The sequence below is a fragment of the Mus caroli genome, chromosome 15 (genome assembly GCF_900094665.2).
Source record: "Mus caroli chromosome 15, CAROLI_EIJ_v1.1, whole genome shotgun sequence".
NCBI classification, from domain to species: Eukaryota; Metazoa; Chordata; class Mammalia; order Rodentia; family Muridae; genus Mus; species Mus caroli.
The window spans coordinates 232,690-259,121 of record NC_034584.1 but is presented as its reverse complement, the minus strand read 5'-3'; the positions used below and the strand labels follow the sequence as shown (position 1 = coordinate 259,121).

The following is a 26,432-nucleotide window of genomic DNA, read 5'->3' as shown; positions in this document are numbered from 1 at the left end:
GAACGTTCTAGTGGCTGGCAGCTGAGATTCAGGTGCCTGTTTCAGGGCTGGAGAGATGGCTCAGTGGTTAAGAGCACTGAGTATTCTTCCACAGGTCCTGAGTTTAATTCCCAGCAACCACATGGTTGCTCACAACCATCTGTAATGGGATCGATGTCCTCTTCTGGTGTGTCTGTAGATAGCAACAGTGTACTCACATATATAAAATAAATAAATAAATCAGGTACCTGCTTCATATCCTTTCAATCTCTTCCTATAGCAAGCACTGAAGGTTTCATAAGGTGTACAAAGAATTGCTACCTACTTTCTGATGTTGTTTTTAGTCTGTTTCTGTTTTCATAGTTTCTTTGCTTTTAAATTATACTTAAATAGTATGTACTATTCCCCTGCTTATGAACCCTTTTGAAGTTTGGAAATAGCAAAGAATACATGTATCTTTATGTTTTGAAAATGAAATTCTGAATAAATACCAAAAAGTGTAATTTATTTGAAGAAACCTAAAAAGAAAAAATAAAAGGTGGAGGTAAACTCATAGGTCTGAGAGAGACATTTTCTAATGTACTATCAGTGATGCTAACCTAATGAGAGTCACAGGTGGTTGTATAGTGTGCAGGCAGTACAGCTGATAGTGGTCAGGACATAGGCTGGATTCCATGCTGACCCTGCTGACCTCACAGAAGTGACTTCATTGCTCTATGCCTCTGTTTCCTCATTTATAAAAGGGGATAATTATATACTTAATACAAAGGGTTATTGAGAGGATTGAGACATATAAAAAACATTCAAAAGGCCTGTATAAACATAAGCTGTTATCACATATAGAAGAAAACAAAAGTCAGAGTTTTTAGGCACCTTGGAACATGGTTTCATTCTCTTTCCTCCTTAGACTTCTCTGACTATGCTGGCCCTTACAACCCACTCCTGTGTCCTAGCTCACCCTTCAAACTTTCAAAGAGTCCATGCAAGTATTTAGAAGGAAAGGATACATATGTGTCAGGCTTTGTGATGGTTAATAATACTTTCCAACTAAAGTATCCATGTCCAATGATAATGGGCTTTATGGCAAGAGAAAGCACCTTTTTTCTAACACTATATTTAAATGGGTGATTTTTTTTTGTTTTAAAGTTAGAAATGTACCCTACATAATTAATAGCTGTTAAGTGCTGAGAGCAGAAGAATCAGTCTTCTCTACAGACAAGTCCCCAATGGGTTGCCCAACCCCAAGCAGTCATCCCTAGACACATGTATACATGAACAAAAATACATTAACCCAGCATGTTATTTACATATGTATGTGTGTCTGATTGTGACAATAATAATTAAAGACTAAGAGGCCATGAATTTGAGGAGTTGGGAGAAAGTGGGGAGACTTGGAGGAAGGAAAGGCAGAAATTATGTGACTACAGTAATGGTATATGAAATTCTCAAAATATAAATGTAAAGATTTTTTAATTAAAAGAGAAATTGACCCTATAATTAAAAAAAGAACCACTGGGCTTGGGTAGAAAGGACAAACACTCTGGAGATTTCATACCTCCTTTTAGGCAAGAGGTTACACTTGAACAACACTTGTCTTCATACGTTTAGGGGCACAGTACCCTCATTTTGCAGAGGTAATGCCCATGAAAAGCAACAGGAAACAGAGTTATCCTTCAAGAAAGTAGTGCGTTTGTAATATCTTTCCAGACTCTCTACTCTTTACCATTCCTCCCCAGGGCCCCACTGACCTCAAAGGTCCCCTCTTGCCAGGTCATAGAGGACATCTGAACTAGAGGACTGGGTCTCCAGCCAAAGCTAGTAAAGGTAAAGAATGCTTGGCTAAAAAAAGCCCAAACACGTGGCACTGAGCATAGCAGAGGCAGCTTTTGTTTTTGCTTGTTTGGTTGGTTGATTTTTAGAGAAATGGTATACATAACATGGTAGTTTTAAGGGTCAAAATATTGAATTGTCACATACATGAGATCAGTCATTCCTAAACACTGAGCACAAGCGTCCTATACACCAAAAGGAGGGTGTGTAACTTTGTCTTATTTTTTTTTTCTTATTGAGTTTTTTATAAGCTTATGAGTGTCTTTTAAACAAAGAATCACCTTTGTTTAAACTACAGTAGACTGAAAAATATGAATGTATATTTCAGAACAAGCAAACAAGAAAGTATAAAGAAAAAACATTTGAAGGATTATACTTTCTGAAGACTACGTTGAGAAACTATAGAAAAAAATGGGAATTGAAAAGGGTTCATTTTCTCAACCAAACACCTACCACTGGAGAGTGAATGAGCTAAATACAAGGACAGAGTGGGGGGGGGTGAGAGGGAGGGAGGAAGGAAGGGAGGGACATAAATAGATAAATAATAGGTAAGTAGAATGATAGATCACTTCTGCATATTTCTGGCTTGACTCTGTTTTGATTATTCCTTGACAAACCAGAGGGGATCTGATTTCTAATCCAGAACTCCCAAGACCAAAGAGCTAGGGAAAGGCAAGGCAGTGGCTGTAGTTTGACCTTAGTGGTCTAAACTCTTTCTTCTTCCCTGGAAACTGTGCAAACATGGCCGTTTTATCTTCTGTGTCATCTCCAAACTCCTTTTTGCTCCTTTTGCTTTTGTATGAGAATTTTAACTTTGGGGATGTCTTTCCAGTGCTTCTTGTATTATGTTTTTATGAAACTAGGATGTGACTTTAGTCTCAGACATCCTTTCCTTGGCACAAAGGGTCCACACACAAAAGAGGATAAGATGCTTGCCCCAAAGCCTGAACCCTGTTCTCTGCTCACTGTTGTGTCTTCTCCTCACCAACCCTCTATACTTTGTAGACATCTTTTATTCCTGCCAGCCACCTACCTGTCTTTGGCAGAGGGGACAGAGTCTAGGAGACTGGGATCCTTAGTGGAAAATGTGGATTGATAAGACTGTGATGATTTGATTTTTTGCTTTGACACTTGTTTCAGAAAGAAAAGAATGCCTTGAATGAGATTAGACTGGAGCAGATCCTGAAGGTGCCAGGGATGTTTCTGTGAGTGCATTTGTCAGCTGTGGGTCTGCCAGGGGCAGGTGACTATAAGAAGTGCCTGTGGTTTTTGCAGTAGAATTTTGAGACTTGGGATTTCAGATTTTCTCAAAACGTAATGTTCATGGGTCTGATAAAATAAACTGGAATTTGTGAACTTGTATCCTTCACGACAGAATTAACATAGTATGTCCTTTTAAAAATTATTTCATACAAAAACAGTTTCAAAGAATTTTACAACATACCCTGAAGGGCTATGACCAAGAGTCTCTTGTGTTCTGTAATTAATTTCTAGATTTTTTTCCTTTAACCATATTTAACTTCATGATTATTCAGGTCACAATAATGCATTTCATTCACAGCATATCTTAAGAGATGACATCACCTGCTTCACTGAAAGTGAGGGACATTACAGGTCAGTGCTTCTCTAAACAATTATTCACTAACCCATCCGTGGAAGGACAGGAAGGGCATTTCCTGTAAAGGGTTGTTCTCAGTGGAGCTATGTGGCTCTCATTGACCTGTTGCTTCCTTTCCAGACACACAGGAACAGTCTAACAATTCATTGTAAAAAACATTTCTCAGAGTTTAGGTTAAAGTCATAAGTTTAAGAACTGACCTTTTAAGTCAGTTCGAACAGTGATGTATGTCTAACCATTGGTCCTCTAACAGTGAGCAGAAACCATCAATTTATCAGCCTGTCGATATTGTCAGCATCTGGAATGAAATGCATCAGATCTTGAATAGTGGGACATGCCATTAGCTCTTCAAATGTGCTCCACAAGAATTTTATCTTGGCTTATTATTCTGTCTTAGCCTCATGTGATTGTCTTCAGCAAGAAGAGGTTTCTGTAATAGTTTCTGTTTCCGGGGTTGGGAGATGACTCAGTAGTTAGAAGTATTTACTATTCTAGAGAACCCGGGTTCAGTTCCCACAACCACATTGGGTGGCTCACAACTGCCTGTAACTCCAGTTCCAGGAGAGCCTGGCTTTCAACGGCACCTGCACTCACATGGTACACATAAACCTGTATAGGCACATACAGAAAAACAATAAAGTACATAAGAAATCTACTTTAAAACATTTTCTTGTTAGCCTTTTCCCCCTGTTTTGAATAGTTTTATTTTCATATAATTTAGAGGTTTTATGAGAAGAGATTAAATTTATCTCAGCTGATAACTTAGGCCTTTTAAATAGAAAGTCTTTGAAAAATGGGTTGAGCCAGATTTTATTTTAACAATAGCCTATAAAGCATGTGTATGGGGTGTGTGTGAGAGAGGGAGAGAGACATCAGTATTAACTTGGTCTTTGTCTATCCAGTACACACTGAATATCTAAAATGTCATTTGTATAATATGTAGACTGAGGTAGCACCCATTTGTAAGACTGAAGGTAGAAACCAATCTTTGGGCTATATTTGGAATAAATAACAAGCCTTAAAACTTGCAATCTGGATCTAACTTAGATAAGCAAATTTCTTTCATTTGCTATCATTACTTGGCAAGATCCACCAAACGAGGCCATTGGGTTCAAGTGGAGAAGGGTGATAATGGTGAGTCAGAGCCAGAGAAGGCCAGATGGTGGATGAGAAAACACTTGTGCATGGCTCTGGGACCAAGTCAAAAGGAGGTAATTGGGAAGTTAGACATCACTAATGATGTGATTCTCCTGACCACAAATGTTACTTGGAAACATGCTCCCTTGCCTGCTGGCATCAGCCTAGCTTCACTAAAGTAAGGCTGGAGGTGGACACTGGAAAGGTGAGAAAAGAGGCAAAGCCCTCTTCACCCTTGCTTTCAGCTGAGCCAGTGCTGTGTGGATCCACTATTCTGCTCTGAACTCATGCCAAGCCCTTAGAGTAAAAGCTACAGACAAGTTTTACTTGTAAGCTTGAGGGTTTCAAATAATGAAAACCTATTCCAGAACAGTCTATCTGTAGACATTTAGAGACCTAAGATTAAAGTTAGAAACAAGGAGAGGAATTTCTGTGGAGAAGAGTGTTTAAAATTGGTATTTTCTAACCAGCTACAAGAGATGAATTTTAGATTTTTTTTCCTCTCAGTGGGCTTTCTTGTGGCACAGGGAAGGCTACAATGTCAGTGGCATGATAGAGATACAAATTAAGATTCTGGAAATCATTTGCTATTCAAGAGCTATTGTCTTTCCAAAAATGAACATAGACCTTCTGGGCTTTTTTTTTTTTAATCACATATCCAGACTGCAAATAAAGAATGATAAATAGAGTTCTATTATAATAGATGATTCCATCAATTTTGTATTTGAATTCTGCTGAGACAAATGTAACCATAGACCAGCATAAAAAGAGTTAATTATGACACTAAGCAGTATTACTTATACCTATATATAGACTCATACTTATTGGTATTCTAGAGGGTGACTGCTAACAAAACTGCAGACACAGAATCATGGTATGTGTGACCAGATCTGCTGTGGCCATCCATAGCAAAAGGAAAATGAGCACTCCTCTTTCTTTCCTATTGGATTTCTTTATCCAGCTCTATGGGTTCCAGAACTGGGGTTGCTTTTCCTGATGTGAGCCTAGCAACTTGCTTTTCAGTTCTGCCCAGGAAAATGCTAGCAGGCAAGAATGCTCTGTTGGCCACTCACCTCAGAGTTCCTCAAAGGGGGCACCATGAGAAAGCATTCCACATTAAGCAAATGTGCATTTCTGCAATCGTGATGAAAAACACTTGAATCCAACCTTCTACCCTCTGCTCCAGCTGATAGAAAAGAATGCAGGGAACTCTGGGAGTTTAAGTGGCTTTGGCAGGAGAGGAAACAGCTGTGATGTTGTCAAGGGTTGTCTGTGGGAGCCGTACCAGCTGCTGACAGTATCAAGAGTGCCCTGAAATAGGGAAGGCGCCTCTGGTTAAAGCAGCTAGGTCCAGGAAGTGAACTCTTGACCCCATGTGAGGCATCCAGCTTTCATGGACTCCGTCCTGTCATTCTTCAGAATGGATATCTCTTTTAGAACCAGAGGATGGAATGTTTAAATTTTGAACTGTTTGACTTCTAAAACAGAAATGTGTTTACATAGATGCAACCAGAAAGAGTGGGAGGTAAAGAAAGGAGCTTCGAAATCATGGCAAGGAATGTTCCAGTATATCTTAGATATGCTCCAGAGTTAGCCATGAGAAGGTTGTTTTTCTGTACCAAAGGTTTTCAGAGCTCTTTGAAGCTCCTTATCCCATTACTATGCCCTGTGCTCATCCATCCAATTCAGTACCCTCCCACTATCTCTTGTCTGGCCTCTCCTCTGCAGCTTCTTCACCAGGCCTGCCCTTGCCAAAATAACTCTGCACCTTGACCTATGCCATCTACTTCAAGACCTATTCAATCTTAGCTGCTGGCTGAGCAGAATCAAGTGACCTCATTTATTTTGAGGTATGATGACCTGGGAATTCTGAATATGATAGTTCTCTCAAGAGTGAGCACATTTTAATAGAAAATCATTCTTCATCCAAATGAATGCATCTCTAATAGTAAAATTTATTTTCTCTATAAACTAGAGCCTCTTCCCTAGCTTCATTTGCTTCTCATGCTATTCTCTATCTCTATCTATCTATCTGTCTGTCTGTCTGTCTGTCTGTCTGTGTCTGCCTGCCTGTCTGTCTGTCTCCTCCCACACATGCACACAGGAAAGCCTAGTGACATGGTTAAAAAGAAACTACTTAATCTAATTAGAAAAGGGTGATAGCTGTCCCTTAAGAGCCACAGTAAAAAAGAAACCATTTCCATGAGTCTCTATAGAAGATTAACCCATTGCCCAATGGAAATCCTAGCTTCTATCATCCAGATTTTATCATAAATTTGTGGTTTTGAAGTAATCCATGATAAGGATTTAAAATGCTCATTAATTATGCAAGCATTATGGATACCAAATAATAGATATTCTGAAAATTATGTATTGTGATAATCAGTATTTACCTTCAGTTTTCAGCTATGAGATCCTTGCGGTCTCATCTCCTGGCTGTAAATACTTCATGCATATATAGCATCTAATAAATGATTTTGCTTAGAGTAGGCAATTAAAAAACATTTTATGTAAACAATGGATATAATTTCAGGATTCATTTTATTTTAATTTCTTTGTTTCTCTTTAGAATACAAAGTATGAAACCAAAGGAAGCTGTCTTTTAAGTGCTTGTGTAAAAAGACTAATGCCCTAATTTTTCATAAACAAGTATAGTCAGCTGATTTAGAAAGTGTTTACAGTGACCACTTGTAAAGAAGTTTTGTGTTGAGTACTGGGCAGCATAAGAAGAATGAAGTATTTGTATAGCTATTTTGCTTCTTAACTGGATCAGAAAGCTCAAGGTCATAGAGCTATCATCCTGTAGAGGCCAAGCTGTGTTAAAAGGCCACAAAACAACTGGCTGATGGTAGATATTTCTGAAGGCAATGCCCTGGAATGCAGATCCTGGGCTAGGAATGTGCAGTAAGGCCAAAGGCACTGCATACACTTCTCAATTGTAAGGGAATTCCCTCGGCTGGAAATAGATGGAGGCTTTAGATACTTGATCCAATTGCTGCTTCCTTTTGAGTTGAATAGGCCATTAGCTACTCTCAAAGATCTGAAATGGTGAAGGAGCTTCCTAATTGAGTGCTCTGTTGCCAGCTTCAAGTTGAAAGATGAAAAGGAAACAGGCCCATAGGCTGAGCGTGGAATGGGGTGGGGGGGGGCTGTAATATAGAAAAGACTATCCATTCACACAGCCACCACCCAACATTGTATCTGATTCTTCATAAGAATATGAGAAGAATCTCTCCAGTCACAAATCTATTTGATTTGAAAACTCTTAGTACTGGAATTTTCCTGTATAACTCACCTCACCTAAATGCTCGCTTTCTCTCTCTCTCTCTCTCTCTCTCTCTCTCTCTCTCTCTCTCTGTGTGTGTGTGTGTGTGTGTGTGTGTGTGTGTGTGTGTGTGTGCATGTGTGTGTAGACTTGCCTGGGCTTATGTATACACGTAGATGCCAGAGGCTGACTTTGGAACTGGTCTTTTTCTATCGTTCTTCACATTGTTTTTTAGACAGGGTCCCTCACTGAACCTGTAATTCATCACCTCAGCTAGACTTGGATGTCCACTGATTCCTCAGTACCCACTCACATCTGAGAATCCATTCACATCTGGGAACCCACTCACATCTGGTCCCCAGTACTGGAATTGCAGGCATGTGCCTTCATACCAGCTTTTGGGTGGTGCTAGGGTCTGAACTTATGTCTTCATGCTTAGGTAGCAAACAATTTACCCACTGGGTCATCTTCCTGCCTCTAAGTAGCTCCTTGTGAAATTCGTCAACATTTGTCAGTATTGTCCTCATGAAACATCTCATATCTAAGTGTGTTCTGTCACCTAGACTTTTTTCAGTCCTAGACTGTAAGATATTAAACTCTGTAAATGGGCCTCTCTCAGTACTCAATTCTCCTTGTGACACTTTTCTTTACTAAGGTATTAGATAATAGAGATGGCAGGATTCTTGCCTCCAAGTCCTGTCACTTTCAGTGGTGATATGGCTCCCATACTAGTTTATGCAGTCCTTGGTTTGGGAAACACAATTTAAACCTGAATAATCCTCACTTTCCTGTTATTCTTTGACTTGTCTCCTATGCTTTTCCTATCTTCTTTCTTTCTTTTTTTCTTTCATCCAGCCGCACCTAGAAATAGCATTAGCATCGCTACCAATGTATTATTTAAAGCCAAATTTAAAGCCAAAGCTAAGAAGTCAGGTTTGTCTTGGTGCCAAATGTGGATCCTCTGTAATTACCTTGAACACTAGCACACTGTGACTTCCAGAGCTCTTGCCCAATCTGTGTACAAAGTGGTCCCCAGGAGTTGCTCTTCTTTTGTCTCCAGGCCCCTTTATTTATCCTTTAAAAACTGTCAAAGATTAAAAAAAAAAAAAAGCTTTGCTTTGGCTTTAGTTATTACTGTTTGCTGTTTTGTGTATTACAGCAGAAGATGGGAAAATAGACATCCCATTAGATGTGAGAATGATGTTGTCATTGCCTGCCACAAAGCATCTGAAAACTCCACAGTACACTCAAGGGGAAAAAAGTAAAGAGAAAAAAAGATGATTATAGTAATAATTAATAACAATAATAATAACTTGACTTTATGAACCTGCTATCATAAAAAATTTATAACTCAATTCTTTTTTTTTAACAGTACTCAAAGTCAGATTTTATTGGACTTAAAGAAAACAGAGGAATAGATAGTTATTCCTATCTGTGCAGTGGCCACTCTTGTACATTTGTGAAATCTGTAGATAGGTCCTGGCATTTAGTAAATTGATGGTAAAGCCTTCTAACCCTCTCGCCCTGAGGATAGCTTGTGCCGTGTGGCCTGTGTATCCCTGATGTCTCTGCATATAACTCAATTCTTAACATCTAGAATCCAAGGCCTAAAGTAAACACTTTGCTCTCAGGGAGTATGAGAGAGAGAAAAAGTACAGACAGACAAACATAGAAGATAGGATGCTTCTATACTTAGTTTTGTCTAGCTCTTTATTAACAAGCTTTGACAACTGTTACTGTTGATTCATCTTTTTAAAAAGGCAGCTCTATAAAGTGTGTCTTCACAGTGTTATCAGTGATTTGGAGCTCGCTGCTCCCTTTGTAATGCTCCACGGATGAAGTAGATCAGTTTGAGAAATGTTTGATGTAGTTAAAAATCCTCCTTAGAATTTGGAATGTTCTTCTCTTGTGGTAGTTGTAAATCTCATATCTTTTCTTTCTGGTCTGCTTTGTACACAGGAATATAGAAGCTGGAGTATCTGGCCTGGTACCAGTCAAGTAGACTAGCTGTATTATGTTTCACTAATGAAACAGATCTTAAGTGGAGATTAAGAAGGAGAGGAAGTGGGTTGATGGAGACATGGGTGTTTCTTCATGAAAGATTGGCTGTAAGACAGGTGCAGTTGTGGAGTGACTGAGTGATTTGTTAAGCACAGTAAGGAGATCTGTCTGACTGTAGTAACAGGGCTGTCTGCCTTGTTATGTTACTGTTTGATTGAAGAGGCATCTGGGGGTGGATAAGAGCTTTAAAAAGATGGAGTTCCTTATTTAAAAAAAGGACTCTTGCTTAACCTGATAAATAAGAAGGGAAGAAATGGAAAGTCTGGAGGCCAATTAGGAGGTTGTTCTGGTGGTCTGCATGGAAGTGGGCAAAAGAACAAAAGCAGGTAAAACCAGAAGGGTCAGTGGGTTTCTCAGCTCATTCTAGTTAAGCTTTATTTCCTGAAGCATCTGTTTGTTGGCTGCTCACCAGGTCTGATTTAGTCATCACTGTGCCTGATATTGCCATTCAGCATCAATGGCTGTGCACCAGCTCCCCCCTTGGTATGATAAAGAGACTGGGATGGACAGCAAGTTGAACAGAACTGATTGCCTGGAACACTGAACTAGAATGGTCCTGTGGTCCTTTGCTGGAAGCCAGCTCCATAGGTTGGATGCTGACTTATAGAAAGATGAATCTTGAACAAATTAATCCTTAACTCCTGACTTTAACCTCACTTAGAAGGTGTCATCTAAGCATTGGACACCACAGTATAACCAATTTCATTTCAGCCTGAAGTGCATTGAGTTTGACTGTAGCTTGCTTTAGGACAAAGTGGAAGAAGGGTGTGAGTGACTGAATGAACTCTGGGATCAGCTACCAGATAGTTCACTCAAGGCTGAGCGATGAGGACTATTGCAGTGATGTGTCACTCACCGTGTTACTGTTGTGGATCCCTTGCAGTGTTTGCTGATTTCTGTAGTATTCTTACTTTGCCAATGTAACTCAAAGTAGAAGTTGGATGTGCTCAGCCACTACTTTGGTATTTCTAGTAGGTAGATATCATAGACAAAAATAACTTCAAGAGCATGGGTGGGTAGGGGAGCAGGGCAGGGGGAGGGTATAGGGAACTTTCAGAATAGCATTTGAAATGTAAATAAAGAAAATATCTAATCAAAAAGAAAAAAATGAAATCAAGTTAAATGGCTACAGAGTGGTTGATTTTAAGTATCACTTTGCTTTTAATCTAATTTAAATTGAAATTGATACAATGCAGTATTGAGTGAAGGCTTTGTTTAAGTACTTTGTCACAAAATTGCTGAACATGTAACTATTCGATGGCATGAGCTGATGAGGGTCAGGCTTTCCTACCACTAGGAAGGAAAGCACGTGTTCTCTCAAGAAAGCTGTCATGGCAGCAAAAGTGGCACCCTGATGGAATTATGAATTGGCCTTTCTTAAATTTAGATCCCAGGATCCTTGAGTATCTGCCATCATCATTTCCATATACTGGAAGGCACGACCCTACATTTTCCAAGAGTCAGGAAAGCACTAAGAGTAGAGCATCCTTGTCAGAAGACATTTAGATGCCTGCCAGTTCCCCTCCTCCCAGTGCCTAGTATTAAGTGAAAAGTCCAGCTATATATTTACCCAGGACTCTACCACCAGTACAAAATTTCCCAAAGAGTTTCCAAGACAATGTGGACTTTTATCTTGGAAGGTTTCACGTATTAGATCGTCAAGATGAAGAAAGGGGGAGGAAGGATGATAGCTCAGAGGCAGGCCAAAGAAAAGTACTAAAAAGAAATGTTCCTTAATTAGGTCTTTAATGATGTCTAGAGATGAAATTGCATCCTTAATGATGTCTAGAGTCTACTGATCCAGCAACTGTGACTGTGACGTGGCAGAGCTTTGAGGGGGAAGTGTTCCAAGCAAGACAGAGTGTAAGAATGTGAAGTGTTTAGGTATTGTCCAGTGACTTCCTGGCTACCTTTGCGGTGGGAAGAGGGAAATTAAAAATAAGAAGAGTCAGGTTTGTTAGGGTATTTATGTCATTCTAGGGAATTTTATATTCTCCTTTCAGCCACAGAGAGGCCTTACATTAAGGAGATATTTTCTTTTTGAGAAAAATAGGAAAACAACCCCAGTCCCCACTCCATCAGGAGATTCTGGGTGAATTTCTTATGTTGATGAACAGACTGCTAAAACTGCTTAAGGCTTTCTCTTAGTTCAAAATATTTGCCTTTCAGGGCTTGTCTGTTACCTGTTCTTAAAGGAGATGTTCTCAAAGGCAGTGAGGTCATAGCTCATAAATCTGCCAAAGAAAACAAGGGTACATTTGGATTGTATCTCCCTAATGACCATTACTGAGTAGTAATCTTATATCTGGAGTTAGTCTACTCCTTTATGAATGGAAAATCGGAAAAGTAGTATATCTCTAATTAAGAGAATTTAAACAGTGATTATTTAAATAAATACCACTGTCTAGGTTAAAAGTTAATTTGGTGTACTTGAATATGTAAGACCCTGAAACTGTCCTTAAGTTTGCATATTAAATTTACTAGAGACTCCTCTTTTTCTTATGGTTCTAGATTTTCTTTCTTATCAATAAGAAAGCTATTTGTAAAGATTGGTGTATTTGAAAACATATATATATATATATATATATATATATATATATATATATATATTAAAAAGCACCAGCTACTTGAAAATATCTTAGAAAAATTTTAAGTAGATGTGTCAACGGGATTTGCAAATGAATGTGAAATATGAAAAATAGCTGCACAGACACTTCTCATAAGAGCGCTACTTCATTTAAAACTCAAATTATACAGCATTGTTTCAAAGCCCTGTGGTAAGAAAAATTCTGTCAAGTCAAGCTACTGAGCTCCTTTGCATAACCACAGGGAGGGACAGAGGACAAAGCTTTTCTGTAAGACATAAACAGCTTTAGTGCAGCCTTAGCTGGCAAGGCAGATTCAATGAAAGAATGACTCTTTGAGACAGGTTAAACTAGACTCCTTGACTCAAACCTTGTCATCTTAGGTTTGGAGCAGGATGTCATGTAGGGAAGACATTTGAATAGCCAGCCAGCTCCCAAACGTTCTTCTGGAATTGGCCCCCAGGGCCTGTGGACCAGCGAGATTAGATCACTGAGGTCATAAATACGAGTGCCTGAGCCAAATACAGCCCACAGGTGTGTTTTTTTTGGATCACACAGAGATATTTTATTATCATTATTTTTTTTATGAGGCTGAATTAGGTATTGCTTAAATTTTGAAGCATTAACAGAAAGACAACATTCTTGTTTCTGCTTTTTCTTTAACCGGTTGAACCAACTTGGGCCTGGATTCTTTAAAGAATTGGATTCGGCTATCTATCTATGTAGGTGCTTCCCTCTTTAAGGGAAGGAAGGGTTTTTCTCTTTTCAGCAGTCCCCTGTGCCTGTGGCCTCAGTCAGCTGAGGTCATATTTAAACATTGATTAGCAAGTCTTTTACAAGCACTTCCCTCAGCACTGGGACAGTCCTAGAGCTTGATTTTATAAGGCTAGACTTGCAAGCCTGTGGAAAGGCTCAGAAAGTCCCAGGCTTAGGGAAACAGATTAGAGAATGGGACACTCAGAAACTTAGACTTACAGCTTTGTATAAACTAACATGGAAGTACTTCTGATAGGTAAGAGAAATTAGTCCCAGGTGGCATATTCCAGGAAACTAGACTCTGGGGTGGAAATTAGCATGTGTTTATTAAGGAGTGTCCAGTGGATTAAGCTGAACGGCTGAGAGCAACGCTCAGCTGACCCCATAGAGCACTCTGGAGCCATGAAATCCCTTTATTAGGTTTCCCCCAGGTCCAAGATGGCAGTCTTTTCTACTCATCTGCATGACACATTGCATGTAGGAAGGATCTTGACATTGAGAGAGGTAGTGTCATTTACCTTTGAAGCAGTTCCTCGAGGGGAAGAAATGGGAGGCTGTGCATTGAGTACTTCCAATACTGACACACCTTCTAAAAGAGGCTCTGGACATTAGGTTGCCCACAGGTCCAGCAGCTACACTAGAGTCAACATATTAATATCAGAAGAATCCCAGGAGCATAGCTGTGTTGTGTCCTTCATTGTACCCAAGGGTATACTCTAGTCCAAAAGAGACCAGTGGATGCTGTTAGTCTCTACCCAGACATCACTGATTTGTCATTCTGTCTTTATCCTCAATATTGTCTCCTGTTACCATTCTTCGCCATACCTTGACATCTAGCCTTGCTGTGTCATAACCCCAGAAAGGAATGTATTTTGAGAAAGACTAGAATCTTCTCTCCAAAACCTAAAGTTCTACAGAGTTTACCACACAGTGAATAATGACATGTCTTAAACCGTGGCTTATTATATAATTGGTAGTGTACCATTACTTTTAAATTATTTATTTCATTTTTAAATCTGTTTATGGCATCATGGCATTTTTTAAAAAAATCTTACTCCACGGTTTTAGAGATAATAGTGCCAGAGGGATTTTAAGGACTTTGACTCATTAATAGATATATTTTTCTAAGTGGTTATCAAGTACGTATCCCAAATAAGAAACTAAATTCAAAGTACATCATAGGCTTATTATTTTCCAAGGTCTCGTTATAGCATCAGTGCAAATGGAATTTTCCTACTACTTCCCTGCCTTCTCTCCTCCCTCACAGGATTAACATTGTTAATTGCTAAAGCTGACTATGATTTATTGCAATTTAGTGTTCAATTAGGGAGTCTGATTCAACTGTCCAGGGTGTCAAACCCTAAGGGACCTCTTACTATGCCCATGGCACTGGCTCTTCTCTTCTGTACCTTCCATTCAGTCTTTCATCTACCTACTGAAACTCACTATATGCCAATCACTGTAAAGGTGTTCAAAGACAAATTTCTTTTCCTCTAGCCTAGGAATTTTAATTTTTTTAAAAAGGAAATGAGACCAATTTGAGAATATAAGAATAAATCTGGGGCTGGCGAGATGGCTCAACAGGTAAGAGCAATGACTGCTCTTCTGAAGGTCCAGAGTTCAAATCCCAGCAACCACATGGTGGCTCACAACCACCTGTAATGAGATCTGATGCCCTCTTCTGGTGTGTCTGAAGATAGCTACAGTGTACTTACATATAATAAATAAATAAATCTAAAAAAAAAAAAAGAATAAATCTGGCATGGATAACAACTTAAATGACTTTTTTTGTAAAAAATTTATTCATTAGACTGTATTTTCTTTAATTTATTTTTTTTTTCAGTAGGGTCTCACTATTTAGCTCTGGCTGACCTGAAACCTCATATATAGACCAGACTGGCTTTAAATTCACAGAGATCTGTGAATCTTCTTTCTACATGTTGAAATTAAAGGCATACGCCACTAAGCTTGTCTGCATTTTCTTTTTTTATTGGTTTTATTATCTATATTATTATGATTACACACACATATATTATATATGCATATATATGCACATATATGCACATATATATGCATATATATATATATGATGTACACACGAGGCTTATAGTTAATAGAGTCAAACAAATTCCTACCTTCTTAGTTACCTTCTAGTAAAGAAACTTTCTGAGCAAATTTCCAGTGTAAAATATACTATTGATTGTGTGCCTGAGTGTGCATGCCATGGTACATGTGGAGGTCAGAGGTCAATTGGTAGGGTTCATCCTCCACTCCCACCATATGAACCCCAGGATTTAGTCCCTTGACCTAAGCTTCTGATAAACTTCTCTGTTGACCTTTCTTTAAGTTCATTTATCATCTGCTTCAGATCCTTCATTCCTGTGCAATACTTTTTATATTTTCTGTCTTTGCTGAAATCACATTTGGTCCATACACTTCCCTCTTGACCTTGGCAGTGACCTTGTGGCTCTTATTAAAATTATCTGTGGATAAGTTGCTCATCATTTTTCCTAAGGTCAGTTCCCATTGATTTGCTGGACTGTTTCCTCAGAACACAATTTCCTTGCTTCTTCAACATTTTTTGAGTATTATCTGAATTTTGGCATATAAAATAAAACGGTTGTCTCTCAACCTTGTCAGTCTGGCTGTGCAGTAAGTGAACCTTGCTAAGAACCTAGACTGAAACCTGTTGCACATTCAAATCAACACTTTTATATTTGGTGACCCTCAAGATATTAACACATCAAGGCTGATTAGTTCCCAATAGGTAGAGAAGATAAAAGTTTATTCACTGGAAAGTAGCTGGAGTAGACAGGATAGTATATACATAGTCTGCTTCATCCTCTTATCAGTAATAAGCCAGCAGCTGGAGTCCCCCGCTCACCCTTTACTAAGCCAGGAAGAGACTGTTTGGCAGATGTCTGCATTTGTTTTTACACCACACATGTTACAAGCCCTTAATAACTCTTTGCACTCCCATGGGCCTCTGAATGGTGGGATCTATCAGCTCTCATGGTTAAATGGGCTTACTGCAGGCTTGATTCTCTCTTTGAAGTCAGAAACTATGTCAAGAAACTGTGGGGCATGGCCACGTGCCTGTTCAGCCTCTCAGTAGACAATCAGTTGCCTTCTCATTCAGCTCCCAGATGCTGCCTCATTCTATGCAGAGTTGGGGCAGCCTTCCATGGAAAAAGTAGGAACTCTGATTTTTGCCTGCTTGCCCTGTGCTGACCAGAAGAAAGAGCTGCTGGTATATTCTTGCAACAACTTTAAACCACCTGTTGTTCTCTGGGTTCCGAACAATCATGATTCTCAAGCTCTAACAGTTCCCACACCCGGGCTCTTCACTAACCAGACCCTTAAGTGGGGGGTTGAAAGAGTTAAGTATTTAATGTCTGAGTAAAATCCATCGAAGGAGAAATCAGAAAATTGCCTGTATCCCTGAAGTGCACTGGGAAATTGGGGCTTCCTTCCAAATTGTAAGGTATCATGTTCAGGGTGGTGTTTCTACGAAGGGCTAAGGATTATATAGCTATCAAAAGGCTTAGTTGATCTTATTATAAGAGAACATGGTCTAATCTGAAATTTTAAAATACATGCATATAAAATAATAGCAAAATAGCAAGGAAAAAATAGTTTTAATATTGTGGCAGAATATAAATGAACTTCAAAAACTGAAAATGTTCCTGGGAGATTGAAATGGGAAAAAAAAAAAGGCAGGAAAAAGGACACGCTTGATCTGGGTGTAGAAAACATGACTTGAATGCCAAATGAGAAAAAGGAGGTTCATTCCAGTTTAACAACAATAATAGGAATGGTGTGCAGAAATGAGGGAAAAGCAGAAGTCTCATGCTGACAAAACTAATAACGTTCTCTTGACAGTTCTAAGTGTTAAAAGCATATGCCTTCACTTCACCTAAAACTTCTCTGTCAAAGTAAGAGTGGCAAGTATCTTTATTATTTTACAGTTAGGGTTAGTAACTTGCTTAATTATGCTGTGAAATTATTTAAAATTACCCACAAGCTACCTATAAAGGCCACAAAAGTTAGGACTCCAGTCTGAATGTGGAAATCTATGTTGTCTGGCAGTGGGGCATGAGTAAATCACATTGCCTTGAGCCCTGATATTTTGCCTTGTTCTGATGGCTGTTGTAGCCATCAAATCATACTAGTGAATATGAAAATCCTGTCTTAACTATAAGAATACAAATTTAGTATTTTCTTATGCTCTCCACTCAACCATATTTATGCAAACACTCTTAAAATACAGGGGAAGGTGGTATTCATCTTCATATCATAGATTTAGACTTGTTTCAGAAAGGTAATTGCTCATCTGTACTTTTTGCATGATTAACAGGAACTGTCAGATTTCCACAAAATTTACTTAGAATATTCCATCTAATAGCTCTTTAATGGAATTTTCTAGAGCAGAAGAATAAACTGTAACCTATATTATCAAAGATTTTTAAACTTATAATAAAGATAAGCATTTTGTGGCTACATAGGAGTATAAATGTGGTGCTTATCATTCAAAATGTAAAATGTATTTCCTTTGTGGATTAGTGTTTAAAAATATATTTAAAAGCCACTGGTAGGTGGTGAAGTATCCCATGCAAAGTCCTTTTCTGAATCCTCAAGTTTAACCAAACTCGATACATTTCACAGAGAAGTTGAATTATGTAAATAAAGTGAGGTCACTGTGAAATGAGACATGGCACCATGCACTCTGCATTTTTTTCTATTCTTTAATCTTGAAATTTTACTTCCCTTCTACTTCCAAAGTAGAGCTCAGGTACAGTCAGCCTGCTGTGGCCATTAATACCTAAGTATAGGAAGCAAATGGTTACTTTACTTCCATCAAATCCTGAATGAGTTTAGCCCACACCTCAGAGTCTGCTTGTGTATGGATCTATCAAAGCCACAGGGGTTTTTTAATATGCTGTTTTTTCTCAAAAGCTTACAAGAACATTGTGAATAGCTGCACTTAAGATAACTCCACCGTTTGTGTGTTAGGCATTTTAGAAGTGTGAAGAAATCAACACTTGACAATAGTATTATAAAATAGCATTCAGACAGTGTCTGAATCAAATGAATCAAATTATAGATCCAGTGATGAAAAGCTATCTTAAACACAGCTCTTCATGAAACATTTTTTGTGTCTTTGATTAAAAAAAAAAAAATCCCAGTGAAAGTCTCCTGATGTTTCCATGCCTCATGCAGGCAGATTCTGAGACAAGAGATGAAAAAGATGTTGTTGTCGAGGTCAAAATCTTGAGTGATGTATTATTGTGTGCTTCATTTCCTTGCAGTTCCTAAAATGCTTGTTTTTGAATACTACCAATCAGCATTATAGAATATAAATTCTATTCTATTCTATTTATCAGTCTGGGTCTGGGAAGAAAAAGATGGCAAATCCAAAAGACTTGTCTAAAGAAAAAAAAAGCACACTGATATTATCAGCTTGAGGAAGTTAAGAAAATCAGCCAGGAATGGAGAACAGGGCTAGCAGCTGAGAATTCACCCATCTCCATGTCTGAAAGAGCATAGCAATCCAGACCCCTAGTAAGACTCTGAGCCGGTGCAACGGGAGCCATGAGAGCAGAGCCATCACAGTGGAGCATGGTGCTCCCCAGAATCAGAAAGAGGCATGGGACTGAGAACATGTGACAATGCTTCCTAGTGGCCCAACTCAACTGACAGTGGGGGAGCCTAGAACTTTGGGTGATGCTGTCTACAAGGCCAGTCTCCCGCATCACAAAATCAGGGGAGAGAAAGATGGAAAATAGATCTGGGACAGCAAATGGGGAGAAACTAGAACCCTGCTATATGAATTATTACTATTTATTATTATTATTTCATACAGTGAATACCTATTCTATTCAATCCAGTTTCTTCCCATTATTTTTTGTTGCAGCAATCTGTCTTACTTAACTCGACTTCAGTGAGCTCATAGAAGAAAAGGCGGGGAGCTACATTAGTGAATCTGCTGGATAACTTGTCCATTGGTTTAGCAAATACTTGTTTGAAGACACCACTTAAACTATTTTCATATTGTGTACCTAAATTATGAGTGATATACCCTGGCTCTGCAGTTTGACGTTGATAGGAAGCAGAATCTGAGATAGGATTTTGTTAGCAGAATGTATATTAAAGACAAACAGCTATAAAGAGAGGCTTTGACTGCTTCCCATTGAGAACTATCCCACTTTCAAATTCCTCTCCAACTTCCACCTAGGTTAATACTGGCAGGTTTTCTTGTCAACTAATCAGTGAGACTTGGATGCAAACCATACAAGGAAGAACCATGAACTCCAAAAAGTGTCTCAACAGCTCAAGAAATCGTTAAATGGTTTGAGGTTTTTAAGGCAGTACTTCCTTCTTCAAAGAAACCATATCATATACTGGACAATGATTCAAACCATATATTACCTTCTGAAGAACTTTTCCCCAGCCCCACCAGCTGCTGCCACCTAGTTGGTGCTGTAATGGTGTCTTCAAAAAAACCATTCCATCTTTCTATGAGGCCAGCTGCTTCAGGGTGATGGTAAGGCCAGTGGATTCCATGGTTATTGGCTGACTGTGCACCTCCTCTGGCTGTAAAGTGAGTTCTTTGTTCAGAAGCAATACTGTGTGGAATACCATGACAGTGGATAAAGCTGTCTGTAAGTTCATGGATGATGGTTTTGGAAGAAAGCATTATGTGCATAAAAGGCAAAACTAAAACCGGAATAAATATTTATTCCAATAAAGACAGGATGTGGTCCTTTCCACAGAGGAAGTAATCCAATATAGTCAATCTGCTCTGAGGTCACTGACTGGTCACCCTTGGAAGTAGTACCATATCTAGTACTTAGTCTTGATCTCTGCTTTTGGCAGATCTGGCACTTAGCAGCAGCTACAGCCAGGTCAGTAATACTGAGTGGAGGTCCTTTTGTTGAGATCATGCATAACCCTCATTGCTGCCACCATGGATATTTTATTCATGGACCCATTGGATAGTGTTACAAATGGCTGGGTAAAGAGGCTGACTGTCCACAGAACAGATCATCCCATCTACTTGATTTTGAATTCTTCAGCTGACGTCAGCTTTTGATGGAATACAAATATCTTCACATCCTTTGCCCATTTGGAGAGATCTCTTCAGGTACTTCTCCAGGTGTCTTTCTCACCAATTTTCCAACCATGCTCATTCCAGGTCCCTGACCATCTAGTCAATCTGGGCTACAGCCCAGTAATCAGTGGACAATCACATAGATGGCCATTTCTCCTTCCAAACAAGATCTATGATCTCTATGATCATGTGTACTACCCAGAGTTCTGCCCACTAAAGGTTTCCCTTACTGGTGTCTTTCAGGGTTGTCCCAGAAAGGGGTTGTAATGATCGTTCTCCACTTCTTGGTGTTGCCTATATAACATGCATAGCCATCAGCAAACCAGGCCCTTGTCTTCTCTTCCTCAGTCAACTTCTCCCAGAAACATACTTTGAAGTATAAATTTCTCCAAGTTTCGAAAAGGCTAACTCCTTTTAAAAGGACAAGACATTAATAATTGTTAGGAATCAAGATGGCACCCAAGCTGTAACCCTCTCAGGTACATGAAAAATTACATTTAAATTTAGTACTTTACAATCCTGTGTGTAAGGTCTGAAGATTTTGTTTGCTTGGAACACTCCCTGGAGAGTATTAATCTGGCTAAGATCTCAAGAATGCCTAGAAGTCAAATGAGAAAAGTTATCTCTCATAAATTCAGCTATTTATGAATTACTGTTGCATTTTATGTAAAGTGAGTCAAGTAATAGTCTCCTGTTGTTTTTGTTCTTTCATATTGGCAGATTCTGAGACAGGAAACTAAAAAAATTATAAAGAAGACCAAACTTAGAACAGCAGTTCTCAACCTGTGGGTCACAACACCTTTTGGAGTTGCATATCAGATATCCTACATATCAGATATTTAGTTTGACTCATAATAGTAGCAAAATTTCAGTTATAAAATAGCAATAAAATAATTTTATGGTTGAGAGTCACCACAACTTGAGAAACTATACTAAAGTGTCACAGCATTAGGAAAGTTGAGAACCTCTGTGTTAGAGAGTAAGCTTCAATTTTGCTGTAACGATATTTCAGAGGAGTGAATTTCCAAAGAGAAGGGCTTTATATGTCCCTAAATTCTGGAGTCAGGATTTCCAAGATTTGTCATCTTGGCATCACTGTCTGGTGAGGGTCTTGGCATGGCAATGACTTCACACACAGGAGCTCACAAAGTAGAGAAATGCAGGTGTGTTCGGAAGAGATAAAGGGTAACTAGAGAAGTGAAACGAAGTTCCTGAATAAAGACAGCCAAAAAACACAGAATAAAACCGATTAAAAGATCACACAAGCTCAAGAGGAAAATGAAAAGTAAAAGAAATAGTCCTGTATGATGAGGCCACCCATGCTACTCTGGGCACAGACATCCCACCCCACCCATTGGCATGCATACCACTGGCATAGAGTTAACCTGAACATGAACCCCTCCCAGTCCTTGAGACTGTCTCTCCACTTCACAGCTTGCCAGCCTTTTTACCCAGTTCATATACTTCATTCTTAGAAGCAAAACAAAGCTAAGTGGCTCATAAGGTCAGAGTACAGTGTTTTCCAGGTTCTTCCGAAGCCAGCTAGTTCTTGACTAATAGAAACCATTTGTTTGCTCAAGACGTTATCCTGAGAATATTCGGTTTAGGTCCTGTGATAGCTTGAGTTTTCTGAGATGCAAACCTGCAGAATAGGTACTGGGGTATTAGCTCTGTGACAGATTTATTAGAAGAAATGTCTGAGAGGGAAAGAGAAGAGCTTGATGAGAGTAGACTCAAAATTCAATCTCTGTGGAGCAGAAAAGGAAGAAAGTAATGAAAAGGGAAAAGAAAGAAAGAGACCAAAAGAAAGGAAAGAGGAAGAGAGGGGATGTCTTTGACAGAAGGGTCCTGCAGGGCTGACACTCATCAAGTCAAATTTACTGGATGGAAGAACAGCCAGTCTACAGGGAATGAACTTACCTTGGTGTCTTTATCAAGATCAGTAATGGAATGAATGGATTCTACACTTGATCTTAGCCAAAAGGCTAAGAAGTGATGAATGGATTCTAGAGCACAGAAGGTGTTTTGCAGCAACAGGAGATCTGAAAGATAACTTTTTTTGGTCACTACAATTGCTGTGAGAACTTGTTTGGGGCAATTGACTTGCCAGTAGCATTTGGAGCTGTCCTGATGACGTCATTTTTGTGTCACCTAGTATACAATTTGCTCATGTGTGTTTGGGGGGTTGCTTTGTTTGTTTGTTTGTTTTGTTTGTTTTGTTTTGATTGTCCTCACTTTTAGATATGGCACACCTCAGGTTTGATACCATTGGTCCAAGAACAATACAATCACTTTAAACTTATACTTTAAAGATAAAAATATTGTATCTTAATTTAAAAAAATCACTTTTACCTAGCCTAGGGTTCAAAGCACCTATAATCTACACATCTTTCCACTCTAATTATCACTACATTTGCCCTAAATTTCAATTATTTTGCCATCCTCTGCTTTTATGTTTCCAATACTGTCCTTTTTGCCCATACTGCTCTGTCAGACTAAAATTAATCAGTCGGCATAAATATCTTGCGCCTTTCTCATGGGCCAAGCACTGTACTTAGAACTGGTTGTGTGCTCCAGAGGAAGGCAAATGTCACTTCGGCTTTTTGTGGTTTAGAATATACTAAAGGAGCAAGTTTTAGGGGATAGGTTGTATGGAATCACACAGAAAAGTAGAGGAGAGGGTCCCTTATAGACTGGAAAGGATGGGTGGNATTTTTGTAATCAGAAAGGGACATGGATAAATAAGGGATGACTGTGTAAAGAGCTGAAAGCCTTTCTGATACAAAGCCCAGCATCTCCACAATATCGCCGTGATCTCCAGCCTTGTCTTTTCTTCATTAGACACAACCATTTTAGCCTTTTGCTATGTTCATTTTGTAGAACACACACACACACACACACACACACACACATATATATATGTACATATATATATATATATGTACATATATATATGTATATATATATATATATATATAACATATAAATGCTCTTATGTTTGCCTATAGTATTGCAAGACATTGCAGAGTTCTCTACATGAATGATTCACCTCTAAATCTTGCATGAGACTTAGGATAACATTATCTGCTAACATCCAACAAACAGTCATTGACTTAATAACCACTGCCCTACTCTGTGCACTTATGATGTTTGACAGAAATTGTAGAAAGAATAAGAGATTGCATGTGAGAGTTGAAAAAAAATATTATTTCACATAAGCCAGAGCTCTGTATTGCGACCTTCAGCAGATCTGTAGCAGGCAGGGCATTTCTGTTGCTGAACTTAGCTTTAGATTCGTTCCTTCAAAGTAGCACTTTGTAAGTGTGTGGTCTATTTGATAATCCATAATTACACATCAGGTTCAGGAAGAAAGCTTCACTCAATGATAGATCAACTGGTACTCTGAAGTAGCTCTTTGGAGGTAGTTAACATTTGCAGAATCTAAATGATAGTTTTAATCTAGTTAAATAGTTTTAAGCATGTAATGTCTTAAGACTACTTTGGGAATGTTCTTCACCCTGAATTGAGTAACACCGTCTCTGATTCTTCCAACAGAAAATATAACCTTAATTCTTAACTGGACTGAACACCAACCTTAAGTCTTAACTGGAGAGTGCACAGACACGTAGGAGTAAGGAGGGGGTTTCCAGATGGGAAACCAGGAAAGGGGATAACATTTGAAATGTAAATAAATAAAATATCAATAAAACAAACAAATAAATAAATAAACAAAATGACCACTACTCACACAACTTCCATACCTGTTTTTAATGATTAGTTCTCAGAAACAGGTAGTTGGTTGTATTATAAATTTGGGACAGAAATGAACCATCAAGTTCAGAATCCTTCTGAACATGTTCTAGTTATTTTTTTTTCACATTTTTACAATGTAACCTAATATTTATAAATTTCAATTTTACATTAAATATTCAACTTCCACCAAATTTACATTTATGTTCATCTGCTGACCAATAGATACTAATCATCACTGATTTTTGAAGAAATTTAAGATTCTTCCCTGATCCTATTTCCCCATTATCATCCATTTCCCCAGACTACCCCTCCCCGGCATACAGACAGTTCCCAGGACTATGGCTACATCTTCCAGAACAGAAAAACTCTTTTTTTGTCTAATTAGTTACTCTATTATCCATGCAGATACATACATGTGTGTGTACTTCTATGGTCTTTCATTTCATTTAAATATTTTCATTTATAGAAGTATATACTACTGTTTCCTAGACTCTAACTTAAAAACTAACATCATACTTCTATCTGCATACTTTCAAACTTCTACATTCCCTTAAGCTTTATTTTAGAATAGATAAATTATAAATTATGTGACTAGTGAATAATAGAGAAAGAACCTTGGAGGAAATGAAAACTGGAGAAAAAACACTTAACAGCCCTTACAAATGTATCTAAAAAAATGTAGGTTATAAGTTCAATACCATTACTAAGTAGTTCTTTGATTTTGAACATTTCGTTCATTACCTCTTGGAAACATGCTTATTTCATCCATAAAGTTGTGGCTCATTTAGCAACTAGGTCCTCTTAACACTAGCTTTCAGTGTATTCTCTTTATCAGCTTCATTTACTATCACTAGATTCCAATAATGAAACAATCGAAATGATCCATAAACAAAAACACTCCAAAAATGCCTACTCAAAGCCTGGACTTTGGGGGGTGGACATTAATGCCTCCAGCAGGCTGGGGACACTGACTATATCACTAACCACCTGTAGATCCCAGCGTGGGATTTTATGCCAGTCACAGTCAGCAGTCTGTGTGGTTAAACTAGTGGTTCAGAAAGAAAGGAAACAGAATTCTTATTGTAGACTTAATTCATTAATTGAGATCATTCTTGTAAAGCACTCAACACATTATTCTTGCACCACTCCCTGAAATAATAGCCTATCAAATGCCAAATACTACTATTATTACACAGCAATATCTTTGAAGCTATAGACACATCCAGAATGAAGCTGCAAGGGTACTCATTTCTTCCTACGGTGAGGTAAATTTTTCCAAAACGCCAAAGTTCTAAAACAAGGAGATGATACATAGAAGAACATCAAAGAGTCCTTTTGTCATTTTGTTATTTAGTTGGAGAAGAAAATGTACTTAACTGTCGTGGTAAATTATTATCCCAAATCAAGGATAAAGAATAAATGAGCTGAAGGTAAAGGCAGGGAGATACATAAGAAAAAAGGCCGAGGCCACGGCCATGGCCACGGGAGTGTAAAAGCACAAAGGTCTCTGTAAAGGTTCACAGTACTAACAACAGTTCATAAATTCTTTGTCAGTCAACATTGAAATAAGTATTTCTGGGATGAAAGAGAGACTATAGCTTGTCTGATTCCTGAACGTCATCAAATGTTCATGTCATGTTGAACTTACAGAGAATCTGGAAAACGTACACATGGAACAAGGTTCTGTACAAAGAGTAAAGCTACCCTAGGCCTATTCCAAAAGTATTTTGGGGTCCAAGACATCAAACATGGCCTTTCCATAGTGTTATGGTTTACAGAAAATTAAAAATAAAAAATAAAAGGATAAAAGGTAATCAATGCAACTGTCTAGGAAGATGAGCTGGACATTGATTTGACCTAGAGTTGTAGCCATTATAATTCTCAGAAATTGTCTCAGTAAGCATGTTAAGATATCCAATTGTTTTTTCATAACTTAATACTTTTAATACTTAATAAGTAAAATTTTAAACATGGAGGATTAATATTGGAAACTTTTTGAAACTTTCCTTTGGTTCCTGCATAAAAGCCAGCCACACAGTTAGAAATCAAATTCTTTTCTGGTATTTTGTTTTACCAAAAAAAGAAGAAAAAAGTTTTTAAAGCATCCTTGAATGGAAGCCAAGACTGTGTAATGACTGATGTCATAGTGCAGAATTGGATAGTGACTGCTATTTTAGTTGGAGATGGGGAAGAATGAGTCAGATAGGAGGATGAGACTGAGAAAAGTATTTGACTAACCACTGAGTTCTGATTTCTAGACCAGGAGATCCTTATGGCCCTGTGATTAGGGATTTTTGTTTGTGTTTTGGTTTTGGTTTTGGTTTTGGTTTTGGTTTT

The 26,432-nt window shown here is 38.4% G+C and overlaps 1 protein-coding gene and 1 pseudogene across 4 annotated transcripts in view; one reads left to right on the top strand and one right to left on the bottom strand.

Annotated features, from left to right (window-relative positions):
• Ghr (growth hormone receptor) overlaps positions 1-26,432 on the top strand; it is a 253,932-nt gene that overhangs the window by 137,294 nt on the left and 90,206 nt on the right. The gene's annotated exons all lie outside the window — the stretch shown is intronic.
• LOC115029504 lies at positions 22,183-22,339 on the bottom strand (annotated as a pseudogene).